At 39.7% G+C, this 15,746-nt stretch overlaps 1 pseudogene; it reads right to left on the reverse strand.

Annotated features, from left to right (window-relative positions):
• The window catches only part of LOC117520546, a 42,990-nt pseudogene that overhangs the window by 20,254 nt on the left and 6,990 nt on the right, over positions 1–15,746 (reverse strand).

The raw sequence follows: 15,746 nt of genomic DNA on the forward strand, positions 1-15,746 counted from the left end.
AGCGAAGCGCTCTATTGGGGTGATATGGTACTACAAGGTCCCTAAGATAAGATGGGACCTGATTATTCAAAACCTTATAAGTAAGAAGAAGAATTTTAAATTATATTCTAGAATTAACAGGAAGCCAATGAAGAGAGGCCAATATAGGTGAGATATGCTCTCTCCTTCTAGTCCCCGTCAGTACTCTAGCTGCAGCATTTTGAATTAACTGAAGGCTTTTTAGGGAACTTTTAGGACAACCTGATAATAATGAATTACAATAGTCCAGCCTAGAGGAAATAAATGCATGAATTAGTTTTCAGCATCACTCTGAGACAAGACCTTTCTGATTTTAGAGATATTGCGTAAATGCAAAAAAGCAGTCCCTACATATTTGTTTAATATGCGCTTTGAATGACATATCCTGATCAAAAATGACTCCAAGATTTCTCACAGTATTACTAGAGGTCAGGGTAATGCCATCCAGAGTAAGGATCTGGTTAGACACCATGTTTCTAAGATTTGTGGGGCCAAGTACAATAACTTCAGTTTTATCTGAGTTTAAAAGCAGGAAATTAGAGGTCATCCATGTCTTTATGTCTGTAAGACAATCCTGCAGTTTAGCTAATTGGTGTGTGTCCTCTGGCTTCATGGATAGATAAAGCTGGGTATCATCTGCGTAACAATGAAAATTTAAGCAATACCGTCTAATAATACTGCCTAAGGGAAGCATATATAAAGTGAATAAAATTGGTCCTAGCACAGAACCTTGTGGAACTCCATAATTAACTTTAGTCTGTGAAGAAGATTCCCCATTTACATGAACAAATTGTAATCTATTAGACAAATATGATTCAAACCACCGCAGCGCAGTGCCTTTAATACCTATGGCATGCTCTAATCTCTGTAATAAAATTTTATGGTCAACAGTATCAAAAGCAGCACTGAGGTCTAACAGAACAAGCACAGAGATGAGTCCACTGTCCGAGGCCATAAGAAGATCATTTGTAACCTTCACTAATGCTGTTTCTGTACTATGATGAATTCTAAAACCTGACTGAAACTCTTCAAATAGACCATTCCTCTGCAGATGATCAGTTAGCTGTTTTACAACTACCCTTTCAAGAATTTTTGAGAGAAAAGGAAGGTTGGAGATTGGCCTATAATTAGCTAAGATAGCTGGGTCAAGTGATGGCTTTTTAGGTAATGGTTTAATTACTGCCACCTTAAAAGCCTGTGGTACATAGCCAACTACAAAGATAGATTGATCATATTTAAGATCGAAGCATTAAATAATGGTAGGGCTTCCTTGAGCAGCCTGGTAGGAATGGGGTCTAATAAACATGTTGATGGTTTGGATGAAGTAACTAATGAAAATAACTCAGACAGAACAATCGGAGAGAAAGAGTCTAACCAAATACCGGCATCACTGAAAGCAGCCAAAGATAACGATACGTCTTTGGGATGGTTATGAGTAATTTTTTCTCTAATAGTTAAAATTTTGTTAGCAAAGAAAGTCATGAAGTCATTACTAGTTAAAGTTAATGGAATACTCAGCTCAATAGAGCTCTGACTCTTTGTCAGCCTGGCTACAGTGCTGAAAAGAAACCTGGGGTTGTTCTTATTTTCTTCAATTAGTGATGAGTAGAAAGATGTCCTAGCTTTACGGAGGGCTTTTTTATAGAGCAACAGACTCTTTTTCCAGGCTAAGTGAAGATCTTCTAAATTAGTGAGACGCCATTTCCTCTCCAACTTACGGGTTATCTGCTTTAAGCTACGAGTTTGTGAGTTATACCACGGAGTCAGACACTTCTGATTTAAAGCTCTCTTTTTCAGAGGAGCTACAGCATCCAAAGTTGTCTTCAATGAGGATGTAAACTATTGACGAGATACTCTATCTCCCTTACAGAGTTTAGGTAGCTACTCTGCACTGTGTTGTTATATGGCATTAGAGAACATAAAGAAGGAATCATATCCTTAAACCTAGTTACAGCGCTTTCTGAAAGACTTCTAGTGTAATGAAACTTATTCCCTACTGCTGGGTAGTCCATCAGAGTAAATGTAAATGTTATTAAGAAATGATCAGACAGAAGGGAGTTTTCAGGGAATACTGTTAAGTCTTCTATTTCCATACCATAAGTCAGAACAAGATCTAAGATATGATTAAAGTGGTGGGTGGACTCATTTACTTTTTGAGCAAAGCCAATAGAGTCTAATAATAGATTAAATGCAGTGTTGAGGCTGTCATTCTCAGCATCTGTGTGGATGTTAAAATCGCCCACTATAATTATCTTATCTGAGCTAAGCACTAAGTCAGACAAAAGGTCTGAAAATTCACAGAGAAACTCACAGTAACGACCAGGTGGACGATAGATAATAACAATAAAACTGGTTTTTGGGACTTCCAATTTGGATGGACAAGACTAAGAGACAAGCTTTCAAATGAATTAAAGCTCTGTCTGGGTTTTTGATTAATTAATAAGCTGGAATGGAAGATTGCTGCTAATCCTCCGCCCCGGCCCGTGCTACGAGCATTCTGACAGTTAGTGTGACTCGGGGGTGTTGACTCATTTAAACTAACTATTCATCCTGCTGTAACCAGGTTTCTGTTAGGCAGAATAAATCAATATGTTGATCAATTATTATATCATTTACCAACAGGGACTTAGAGAGAGAGACCTAATGTTTAATAGACCACATTTAACTGTTTTAGTCTGTGGTGCAGTTGAAGGTGCTATATTATTTTTTCTTTTTGAATTTTTATGATTAAATAGATTTTGCTGGTTATGGTAGTCTGGGAGCAGGCACCGCACAGCAGATGCTACTATTAATGTGAACACCCCTTTTCTACTTTTTTTTTTTAATAATAGCCCAATTTCATAGCCTTAAGAGTGTGCATATCATGAATGCTTGGTCTTTGTTGGATTTGTGAGAATCTACTGAATCTACTGGTACCTTGTTTCCGATGTAACAATAAGAAATATACTCAAAACCTGGATTAATCTTTTTAGTCACATAGCACTACTATTATTTTGAACACTACTGTACGTGAGATATCATATGTTTATACAGTGCTACCAACCAAAAAAACAAAAACAAAAAAACCTTTGTACTGCAGCCAAACGAAATGAGACAAAATCTGTGGAAAGACAATAGAAACAGAAAAACTGGTGATTTTGATGCCAGGAACATTCACAGATCGCAGGCATCAGGTACTGGATTAGATGTGTGAGAAGATCCAGGTGAGTTAATCTCTGCTTAGTTCTTCAGTAAAGGTCATCGCACGTTAATTAATGTCCCGATTTACAACACAACTCAAAGTATTCATGATTGTTAGTCTATCCATGGACGTGGTAAAATTAGTGGTCGCTGATGTACCTTATTAATGGAAATTAGTGACAGAGAAACCAAGAAACTTTCTCGTGTGCGGATGAAGTTGTGTGGCAATAGGAATCGCCTTTTGAATGCTTGAATAACGATGTCAGTCGCACAAAGAAATCAAATAAAAGTGAAAACATGTTTGGTGCAGTGTCATAACGCATCAAACAGTCGCTCCGTGAGGCGTCATAACATCAAGCCTGGTTCACATGGCAAGATAATTAGGCCGATATCGGACCCGATCTTCCCCTTCCGACAATCGTGATGATGCTAAATATAATCTTATCAGATATTCCTGTCGTGTGTGGTGTGTTAAGAAAGATGTGAGGAGCTAAATGTGACATGCAGCCAATCAGAAAGCGAGGTGTCTGAACTGGGAATGTTCGCGTGTGAAATCTGTGTGTGTTGTTTTTACCGTTGTGGCTGACACCACACCATGTACAACTAAACCTGTCAGATCTATGATTTTTTTTTTTTTTTATCTTCACGTGTGTGGTCTCTCAGGTTTTGGAAAACTACAGATAATTTTAAAATCCTGCGGTCGACAACACTGTGATATAACCGGTCGCCAGTAGATGGTAGTGTTCTATGCATTTTTACGCCGGTTATATCACACAGCCTTAATCACAATTTTACTGACTTTTGGCATTTTTACATAAAACAAACACAATAGCAATGTCTATAATTCCAGCAAATATATTCACGAGAGTTTTAGGCACAATATACAAAGAGTTTTAATGCTGTTCTCCCTGTGGAGCCTGATCAGAGTATCTCAAATGCATTTCTTCTGTTGTGAATACCCATAATGCACTGCGCACACACCATGTCCACACTAAAACCTTCAAATTAGTGCATTATTTTAAAACTAAAACATATATCTAACATTTTCACCTTATAAAACTTCAGATGCGACATTAATTTAAATAACTTGTTCAAAATTAGTTTGGTTAAAATTTTAACCCATAAGTTAAAACAGTATGCCTCTGGATGACTTGGGTGCTACTGACAGCATATTAGTATGGGGTCAAAAGAAATGAGCTTTTCTTTTCTATGACCAGTTCTCCTTTGCCTTCAGAGGATAGAGCAGTTTCTTCTAGAACCAGCTCTTCTCTGTTTGCAGAGGACAGAACTGCGCAATCTACTACAAAAAGCTACATCTGCCAAAAAAATGTTAGCGGTCTAAAATGATCGGACCAAAACTTATCGGAAGATAATTGGTCCGATGATGGTTTTCAAAGTTATCTGAAAAGCTAATCCGATAATGAAAACATTTTCTTAGATAATTAACAGTTAGAGGATTAGTGGAACTGTGCCCACCACTGCTTATACTTTATGTACACATTTTAATAATATGGTCAGAAATAAATGCAAACAAAGCATTTCATCAAAATATTTTTGATTGAATCATCAAAACAACATTTTGTTCACGGTATTTCTTACAATTGCTCTATATTTCTCAGTGCACACTGATTGGCACTATAAATGCAAATTATGCCTGCAGAATGCACTATATAGTCAACCTCATGGCTATCCCTCAATGGCAGGAAAGTGTCTCTTGATCAGTTGTCAATCTAGAGATGCCTATGCTTGGGTTTAACATGGTAATGTCATTGCACAGCAACAAACACACAGTCCTTGACAGATCCTTAGCCTGGTCTGAAGGCTGGGAAATCCAGATGATCAGGGTCTGAGGACCTGCTGCGGCCTTCATCCACCTTCACATGCAGTGTGTTACAAGCCATCAACTCCTCCACTTGATCTGCTGTTGACAACGTCTTGTTTCACCAGAGCTCAGTTAGTCGGGTTCCTACTGGGCCGTCACGATTACCTTAGCTGAAATGGGGCACACAAGGGCCTCACTGTATTCCACCCCAACCTTAATCAGTTACCAGGTGTCAAAACACGGACGAGGGGTTGAATTTTGACACCCAAATTATTAAGTAATTTTTTAACTGACCAAAATTTCCAAACCAATATTATATTAACAATAATAACCCACTCTGCTGTTTCAAAGGAGGTTTTGGGTCACCCTGGCTGTGTGTAGTGTAGCACTGTCTTTTTCAAACACCACTCTGTTGTTGCACCATCACAGAGAGAAGAACTGAGGACAAGATCTCAGCGATACAACAAAAGGTCAGAGCTCTTTGGATTCAGCTGTCATCTGAAATGAGAACAGACAGTAACACTATCTAACGAGCACACCCCTGTCCAAAAACACGGCTGGGCATAACATACACCTCAGTGATGGCAGATTGTCCCCCATTTAGACAATTGGCATTCAATTTTGATTTATGGGAAATAATCTTTTGTCCAGTCCTGTTGAACACATGCCCTCCAGCTGCAATCCAGTGCCAGCATCACAAACAAATCTTTGCTGTAATGAAATAGAAATTTTAGGTGGCCTGAAATGGTCCAAAGTTAAAAACAAAACAAAAAGGGGCCATTTAGTCAATGGTGAAGTTACCCTTATTATAGTAATTTATAAGATTTGGATCATCTGAATTCTGATGATTCTACAGAAACATTTTCAGAGATGCTGCAGCATGTAGTTATGGCAAGATTGTACTGTACAAATGTGCAAATCCTATATGAATAAGTAGTTCAGAGGTCTGACAAAAGGGATTTAATATGGTTACAACAGATATGCAAAGATGAGGTGAATTATATCATCCTCTCTCTCTCTTTTTGTGGGTCGCTACAGTTCATATTTGCTCTTCCTTTGTGCCTCTACATCAGCCCAGCAATGACATGATATAAACCAAAACAACCCTTCTCCAGGACACCATGTTGAGCATAATATACACCTCAATACTGTAATATTGTCACCCATATAGGCAACTGCCATTCAATTTGATATAAGCCCCTTTCACACCGGGCCTGCATATGCTGCATACCTAATAACGCAGGAATGTCTGTATCAGTTTCGCACAGCAGGGGGGGTGGTTGCGGAGGTGAGAGCGCCGAGGAGCTGCACCTAGGCTGTAATGGAGCAGGTGTGCGCTTCTCTCTTTTATCTTTCTTCTTGTGCAGCGCTGCAGGTGTGCGCTCTGATTTCTTTTCTAGTTTCTTCCTGTGACTGTGGAACTGCAGACGTGATTGCACGCGTGATACGTCTGTGAGTGGATGTGGAGATGTCCTCCATGAGAACACTGGATGTAGACATGCCCTCTACCTGGCAATCGGCTTATGAGCAGGAGTTGATGGACTTATTTAACAATCGTGAGAGAACTCCTGAGGCAGGTTAGAGCGCCGAGGAGCTGCAGCCAGGCTGCGTGATTTATAGCTCAGCAACAATGGAGCACAGCAGGAATCATAAACTGGCGTTGGGTGGCGTTACATTGTGTGGGTGTGGCATCCAGTCACGTTAAGTACCGTGCCGTTGACTCAACTTGCATGGAAACTACTTCCTTTGTGCATCAATCAATCAATCAATCAATTTTTTTTATATAGCGCCAAATCACAAACAAACAAGTTGCCCCAAGGCGCTTTATATTGTAAGGCAAGGCCATACAATATTATGTAAAACCCCAACGGTCCAAAACGACCCCCTGTGAGCAAGCACTTGGCTACAGTGGGAAGGAAAAACTCCCTTTTAACAGGAGAAACCTCCAGCAGAACCAGGCTCAGGGAGGGGCAGTCTTCTACTGGGACTGGTTGGGGCTGAGGGAGAGAACAGGAAAAAGACATGCTGTGGAAGAGAGCAGAGATCAATCCCTAATGATTAAATGCAGAGTGGTGCATACAGAGCAAAAAGAGGAAAGAAACAGTGCATCATGGGAACCCCCCAGCAGTCTACGTCTATAGCAGCATAAACTAAGGGATGGTTCAGGGTCACCTGATCCAGCCCTAACTATAAGCTTAGCAAAAAGGAAAGTTTTAAGCCTAATCTTAAACGTAGAGAGGGTGTCTGTCTCCCTGATCTGAATTGGGAGCTGGTTCCACAGGAGAGGAGCCTGAAAGCTGAAGGCTCTGCCTCCCATTCTACTTTACAAACCCTAGGAACTACAAGTAAGCCTGCAGTCTGAGAGCGAAAGCGCTCTATTGGGGTATATGGGTACTACGAGGTCCCTAGATAAGATGGGACCTGATATTCAAACCTTATAAGTAAGAAGAAGAATTTTAAATTCTATTCTAGAATTAACAGGAAGCCAAGAAGAGAGGCCATATGGGTGATAGATGCTCTCTCCTTCTAGTCCCGGTCAGTACTCTAGCTGCAGCATTTGAATTAACTGAAGGCTTTTAGGGAACTTTAGGACAACCTGATAATAATGAATTACAATAGTCCAGCCTAGAGAAATAAATGCATGAATTAGTTTTTCAGCATCACTCTGAGACAAGACCTTCTGATTTTAGAGATATTGCGTAAATGCAAAAAAGCAGTGCTACATATTTGTTTAATATGCGCTTTGAAGGACATATCCTGATCAAAAATGACTCCAAGATTTCTCACAGTATTACTAGAGGTCAGGGTAATGCCATCCAGAGTAGGATCTGGTTAGACACCATGTTTCTAAGATTTGTGGGGCCAAGTACAATAACTTCAGTTTTATCTGAGTTTAAAAGCAGGAAATTAGAGGTCATCCATGTCTTTATGTCTGTAAGACAATCCTGCAGTTTAGCTAATTGGTGTGTGTCCTCTGGCTTCATGGATAGATAAGCTGGGTATCATCTGCGTAACAATGAAAATTTAAGCAATACCGTCTAATAATACTGCCTAAGGGAAAGCATGTATAAAGTGAATAAAATTGGCCTAGCACAGAACCTTGTGGAACTCCATATTAACTTTAGTCTGTGAAGAAGATCCCCATTTACATGAACAAATTGTAATCTATTAGACAAATATGATTCAAACCACCGCAGCGCAGTTCCTTTAATACCTATGGCATGCTCTAATCTCTGTAATAAAAGTTTATGGTCAACAGTATCAAAAGCAGCACTGAGGTCTAACAGAACAAGCACAGAGATGAGTCCACTGTCGAGGCCATAAGAAGATCATTTGTAACCTCACTAATCTGTTTCTGTACTATGATGAATTCTAAAACCTGACTGAAACTCTTCAAATAGACCATTCCTCTGCAGATGATCAGTTCGCTGTTTACAAAATACCCTTCAAGAATTTTTGAGGAGAAAAGAAGGTGGAGATTGGCTATAATTAGCTAAGATAGCTGGGTCAAGTGATGGCTTGTTAAGTAATGGTTTAATTAACTGCCACCTTAAAAGCCGTGTGGTACATAGCCAACTAACAAAGATAGATTGATCATATTAAGATCGAAGCAATTAATAATGGTAGGGCTTCCTTGAGCAGCCTGGTAGGAACTGGGGTCTAATAACATGGTTGATGGTTTGGATGGAAGTAACTAATGAAAATAACTCAGACAGAACAATCGGAGGAGAAAGAGTGCTCTAAGCAGAAAATCCACAAAAAAAATAAACATGTAAAAATTTTTTAAACATGTTTAATTTTTTGCGTCTGTTTCATGTCGCCCCTTGCGTCCCTCAGCATATTGTGGCATTAGGCTGCAAAGGTCTGTGTCGTCATGACGCCGCAAGACACAACCCTATGTTGGCCCAGTGTGAAAAGGGCTTTAATCAGAAACACTGTTTGTCTGTTGACCAGCTGCAGTCCTCACAATTCATAGATGGTCTATGAAAATCTGATCCTGATATGGTCTTCAGGTACAAATGTCCACAGCTGCAAGATGTCAATGCACTGTCTGCTACCAATCAGTTACCTCATGCAAAGTTTGCATGGAGTTTGTTTAGCTTTCTGGAAGTGTTTACATGGTGCAAGACAACATAGCAATCCTGTCTTGCAGATATCAACTTTTGTGTATCTGGATGTGATCAAGCTATGCCGTTCCAGTAAACTGACAGCAACCTCAAAGATGCAAAATTGTAATAAGAAAACAATGCACGTTATTTTATGGCCTTCCCTGTAGTCATCTAATTATTTTATTTGTACTTGCATTAGCTGTGAAAAGGATAGAAAGAAACAACAAAGTCCAACCATATACTGGACAAAGCCTACATGATGTCACCCATAGGTTTTCTATACACTGCAAAAAAGGGGTATCTAGAAACAGATAAAAACACTAAATCTGAGGGAAATTATATTGCTGCACGGACAAATAATTTCACTTGACAAGCTGTCATGAATTAAGATTGTTAAATCTGGAAATAAGCATGTCAAACTACAAAAACAAAAATAAATGAACCCTTAAAACAAGATTAATTACACTATGTAACAAATTTTTATTTTTGTTTTGTTCCTGGGTACACAGTGTGTTTTCCTAACCTGTTATGCCTTAAATAAATAGAAAATTGCTGTTATTCCACAGAAACTTTGCTTCTGTGATCAGGACAATATTTTGAAATTTGTCTGTTTTCAGAATATTCTCGATTCGCCTTAACTACTACTGAGTAGTCTTCTAGAATATTCTTTAACTGCTAGAACTGTCCAGAATTTCTAGAAGTTTCCAGAATTATCTAGAATTTCAAGAAACTTTTAGAACTTTCTAGAACGTAAAAAAAAAAAAAAAAAAAAATCAAAGTTTGTGCTGAATGTATCATTTTTCCATAGACTTTAGACATAAGCAGTTGAATATAACACTTAGAAGCCAGGAACAAAAATTGTGTTACATAGTGTTTCTAACACTTCTCATGTAAGTTTTTTTTTTTCCTTTGGTAAGAACCAAATAATTTGCAGTGTAGAGACCCGGTACAGCAGAAATGAAGCTCATGTCTGGCTATCGCCATGTAGACATGTAGACCTTCAGCCAGGGCCTCAAACTATGGAAAACGTTACCGAAAAAGTGGCAAAGGCTACCATACCTTTTCTGAAAACCCAAAACCTCAGCTGTTACAAGTTATCGCACATAATGTAAGCTAAGGTTTAATTAAAAGTTAAAAAAATCTTTTTGTCTAACATCTTTCTGTGTAATCATCTCATGTTACAACGTGGAGACCTGCGGCTAATAGACAAGTGCGGCCTATTAATGTACAATTTCTTTTTTCTTTTTAAAATTGGTGGTGCGGCTAATATTTAGGTGTGCTCTCTAGGTCTGGAAATTACGGTACGCTCAAATTTTAATAAATTTAAATAAAGTCCATCCCAACATTAAATCCTGCCCCATTGTATTTAATTTGGTAGCACGCCAGACAACAAAGGGATATGCAATGTCATACCCATTTCACTGGACCTTAAAGATTTACTCTTAAAGTCACCCCTTAAAAATATAAAAACAAACTGTACAGAACAAACTATATACTTACATCATCAGTGATACACAGATATATGATTCTGTCATGGCAGATGTAATGAAGAGATAGCTGAAATGAAAAGAGAGAAAACAGCACCATCACAGAAATAAAGACTTTATGCACAATCCAGTTCAGAGCACACAATTAAAAATACTTTAGGAAACACAAACTACAGGTTAATAAGAGATATTTTATCATACCAAATGTACCATAAATGGTGCTTTACCCTATTCACTGCCACATTATTTGAGCCAGAGCATGTGTAATGTGTCTTTTCAGCGTATGTCTCAAGCTTGGGACTCCGACGAGGGCGTCGCATCTCCTCCTCTCTCCTCTATCTTTGCTCCAACCTTCAAGTCCCTACTTCACTATCAATCAATCAATTTTATTTATATAGCGCCAAATTACAACAGTTTCCCCAAGGCGCTTTATATTGTAAGGCAAGGCCATACAATAATTACGTAAAAAACCCCAACGGTCAAAACGACCCCCTGTGAGCAAGCACTTGGCGACAGTGGGAAGGAAAAAACTCCCTTTAACAGGAAGAAACCTCCAGCAGAACCAGGCTCAGGGAGGGGCAGTCGTCTGCTGGGACTGGTTGGGGCTGAGGGAGAGAACCGAGGAAAAGACATGCTGTGGAGGGGAGCAGAGATCAATCACTAATGATTAAATGCAGAGTGGTGCATACAGAGCAAAAGAGAACGAAACACCCCCCAGCAGTCTAAGTCTATAGCAGCATAACTAAGGGATGGTTCAGGGTCACCTGATCCAGCCCTAACTATAAGCTTTAGCAAAAAGGAAAGTTTTAAAGCCTAATCTTAAAAGTAGAGAGGTGTCTGTCTCCCTGACCTGAATTGGGAGCTGGTTCCACAGGAGAGGAGCCTGAAAGCTGAAGGCTCTGCCTCCCATTCTACTCTTACAAACACTAGGAACTACAAGTAAGCCTGCAGTCTGAGAGCGAAGCGCTCTATTGGGGTGATATGGTACTATGAGGTCCCTAAGATGGGACCTGATTATTCAAAACCTTGTAAGTAAAAAGAGAATTTTAAATTCTATTCTAGAATTAACAGGAAGCCAATGAAGAGAGGCCAATATGGGTGAGATATGCTCTCTCCTTCTAGTCCCCGTTACTACTCTAGCTGCAGCATTTTGAATTAACTGAAGGCTTTTCAGGGAACTTTTAGGACAACTTGATAATAATGAATTACAATAGTCCAGCCTAGAGGAAATAAATGCATGAATTAGTTTTTCAGCATGACTCTGAGGCAAGACCTTTCTAATTTTAGAGATATTGCGTAAATGCAAAAAAGCAGTCCTACATATTTGTTTAATAGGGGCGCACTGAATGACACATCCTGATCAAAAATGACTCCAAGATTTCTCACAGTATTACTAGAGGTCAGGGTAATGCCATCCAGAGTAAGGATCTGGTTAGACACCATGTTTCTAAGATTTGTGGGGCCAAGTACAATAACTTCAGTTTTATCTGAGTTTAAAAGCAGGAAATTAGAGGTCATCCATGTCTTTATGTCTGGTACGACAATCCTGCAGTTTAGCTAATTGGTGTGTGTTCCTCTGGCTTCATGGATAGATAAAGCTGGGTATCATCTGCGTAACAATGAAAATTAAGCAATGCCGTCGATATACTGCCTAAGGGAAGCATGTATAAAGTGAATAAAATTGGTCCTAGCACAGAACCTTGTGGAGCCTATAATTAGCTAAGATAGCTGGGTCAAGTGATGGCTTTTAAGTAATGGTTTAATTACTGGCCACCCCTTAAAAGCCTGTGGTACATAGCCAACTAATAAGATAGATTGATCATATTTAAGATCGAAGCATTAAATAATGGTAGGGCTTCCTTGAGCAGCCTGGTTGGAATGGGGTCTAATAGACATGTGATGGTTTGGATGAAGTAACTAATGAAAATAACTCAGACAGAACAATCGGAGAGAAAGAGTCTAACCAAATACCGGCATCACTGAAAGCAGCCAAAGATAACGATATGTCTTTGGGATGGTTATGAGTAATTTTTTCTCTATAGTTAAAATTTTATTAGCAAAGAAAGTCATGAAGTCATTACTAGTTAAGTTAAGGAATACTCGGCTCAATAGAGCTCTGACTCTTTGTCAGCCTGGCTACAGTGCTGAAAAGAAACCTGGGGTTGTTCTTATTTTCTTCAATTAGTGATGAGTAGTAAGATGTCCTAGCTTTACGAGGGCTTTTTATAGAGCAACAGACTCTTTTCCAGGCTAAGTGAAGATCTTCTAAATTAGTGAGACTCCATTTCCTCTCCAACTTACGGGTTATTTGCTTAAGCTGCGAGTTTGTGAGTTATACCACGGAGTCAGGCACTTCTGATTTAAAGCTCTCTTTCAGAGGAGCTACAGCATCCAAAGTTGTCTTCAATGAGGATGTAAAACTATTGACGAGATACTCTATCTAACAGAGTTTAGGTAGCTACTCTGCACTGTGTTGGTATATGGCATTAGAGAACATAAAAGAAGGAATCATATCCTTAAACCTAGTTACAGCGCTTTCTGAAAGACTTCTAGTGTAATGAAACTTATTCCCCACTGCTGGGTAGTCCATCAGAGTAATGTAAATGTTATTAAGAAATGATCAGACAGAAGGGAGTTTTCAGGGAATACTGTTAAGTCTTCAATTTCCCTACCATAAGTCAGAACAAGATCTAAGATATGATTAAAGTGGTGGGTGGACTCATTTACATTTTGAGCAAAGCCAATTGAGTCTAATAATAGATTAAATGCAGTGTTGAGGCTGTCATTCTCAGCATCTGTGTGGATGTTAAAATCGCCCACTATAATTATCTTATCTGAGCTAAGCACTAAGTCAGACAAAAGGTCTGAAAATTCACAGAGAAACTCACAGTAACGACCAGGTGGACGATAGATAATAACAAATAAAACTGGTTTTTGGACCTTCCAATTTGGATGGACAAGACTAAGAGTCAAGCTTTCAAATGAATTAAAGCTCTGTCTGGGTTTTTGATTAATTAATAAGCTGGAATGGAAGATTGCTGCTAATCCTCTGCCTCGGCCCGTGCTACGAGCGTTCTGGCAGTTAGTGTGACTCGAGGGTGTGACTCATTTAAACTAACATATTCATTCTGCTGTAACCAGGTTTCTGTAAGGCAGAATAAATCAATATTGTTGATCAATTATTATATCATTTACTAACAGGGACTTAGAAAAGAGAGACCTAATGTTTAATTAGACCACATTTAACTGTTTTAGTCTGTGGTGCAGTGAAGGTGCTATATTATTTTTTCTTTTTGAATTTTTATGCTTAAATAGATTTTTGCTGGTTATTGGTGGTCTGGGAGCAGGCACCGTCTCTACGGGGATGGGGTAATGAGGGGATGCAGGGGGAGAGAAGCTGCAGAGAGGTGTGTAAGACTACACTCTGCTTCCTGGTCCAACCCTGGATAGTCACGGTTTGGAGGATTTAAGAAAATTGACCAGATTTCTAGAAATGAGAGCTGCTCCAACCAAAGTGGGATGGATGCCGTCTCTCCTAACAAGACCAGGTTTTCCCCAGAAGCTTTGCCAGTTATCTATGAAGCCCACCTCATTTTTTTTTTTCCACTAGGCTGTGAATTCTTCAAACTATATTGGATTAATCATGGAATTGATCAGCTGGTCTCTGAATGCTATTGACACCATTTTTTTCTACAAGAAGATCAGGGCCGGGGGACCCTGTGTGCCCGGATGGAACTTACCCTGCGGGCTATGTTCCCAACGCCTGGGAGACTTGGTGGGTCGCATGCTTTGCGCCTTTCTCTGTGGAGGACGTCGAGGATTTATTCATATTGGATTCATAGTGGGAGGGCTGGTACTTATTGGCTTATGTGCTGCCCTGACCTACCGGAAGATTGGCAAGACGGCTGCCGCCAAAACCACGACTCCTCGCTTGTCCGTCATGATTGATGGGTTGGGCAAGGCGATGCATTCTCAGACTGCGTTAACCCTTGAACTCAGACACAAATTGGATAACATCTCGGAGCAAATGTGTGCCTTGCAGGAGAAGGTGAAGATTTCAGAGGCCGGGAATTTTTCATAATTGGGATTTGGTTTGTTCATGTGAAGCTGGAAAAGTGTTTTTTCACTGCTGAACCACAAACACGGCAGGCTTATCAGCCTCTGAAGGATAAAATGCCCCATTGTTTTCCTCCAGAAGAATCTCTACGGCCTTGGGAAGATTGGCTGCCTCCTTATCTCTCTTACTCCAGTACACAAGGACAGACAAACTCACACATGGACAAAGACTCAAGCATGCTCCACTTTCCCTCTACCTCCCTTCCTGCCCCCATCACACACCCTTTCCCGGCAACCGCTCACGCCACCCCTTTCCCCTCCGGGGCTGCGCGGTTTTAGCTGCGGCAGGTCCCCATTCCCCCCAAGCTAGCGGCGGCGCGACTCCAGTTGCAGCAGCTACCACACACTCACATCGCCTCAATTCGGAAAACGGACTGTTTTCAAGTTTAGTGCACATAAACAATGTCAAATGTATATGTGTTGTCTTAATTCTGATGTGTGCCATTATTACGGTAAACAAGTAATAATTGTGGATTAAATGCTGTTTGTCTGTGGAAATGTGAGTGTGGACGTAATCTCGTTGTTGTTGCACTTGTAATGACAATGACAATAAATCTCATCCATCCATCCATGTCCTATTTTGTTAGATTATAGTATTATTTCTGGACACACTGGCGTATTTTTGGTTTAAAGGACAGAAATCATCTACTTAGCTCACAGTGTTGCAATAAGAATATTGTGCAAAACACATACACACACCTGCATCAAAAAAACTTAACTTGTACATTTTTTTTTCTTTCCACAAAAACAGTTGCACCTTCTCAGATTCTTCATTAGAAGTGCACACAAACTGAAAATTAAACTCATACACTCACAACTCTGCTATAGTTGCTGCAGCAAATATGTGCAAAATGCACTCACTCACTCACTCACACCTGTATCAAAAAAAATGAAGTCATGGACAAAATTTGCACATCTGTAAATCAATAGGTAAATTCAAGCAATAAGAGGTGCACACCTGTAAAATACTTTCTCACACAATTCTAAATGGTAAATGAACTGCATTATATAGGC

The sequence above is a fragment of the Thalassophryne amazonica genome, chromosome 11, assembly GCF_902500255.1.
Source record: "Thalassophryne amazonica chromosome 11, fThaAma1.1, whole genome shotgun sequence".
NCBI classification, from domain to species: Eukaryota; Metazoa; Chordata; class Actinopteri; order Batrachoidiformes; family Batrachoididae; genus Thalassophryne; species Thalassophryne amazonica.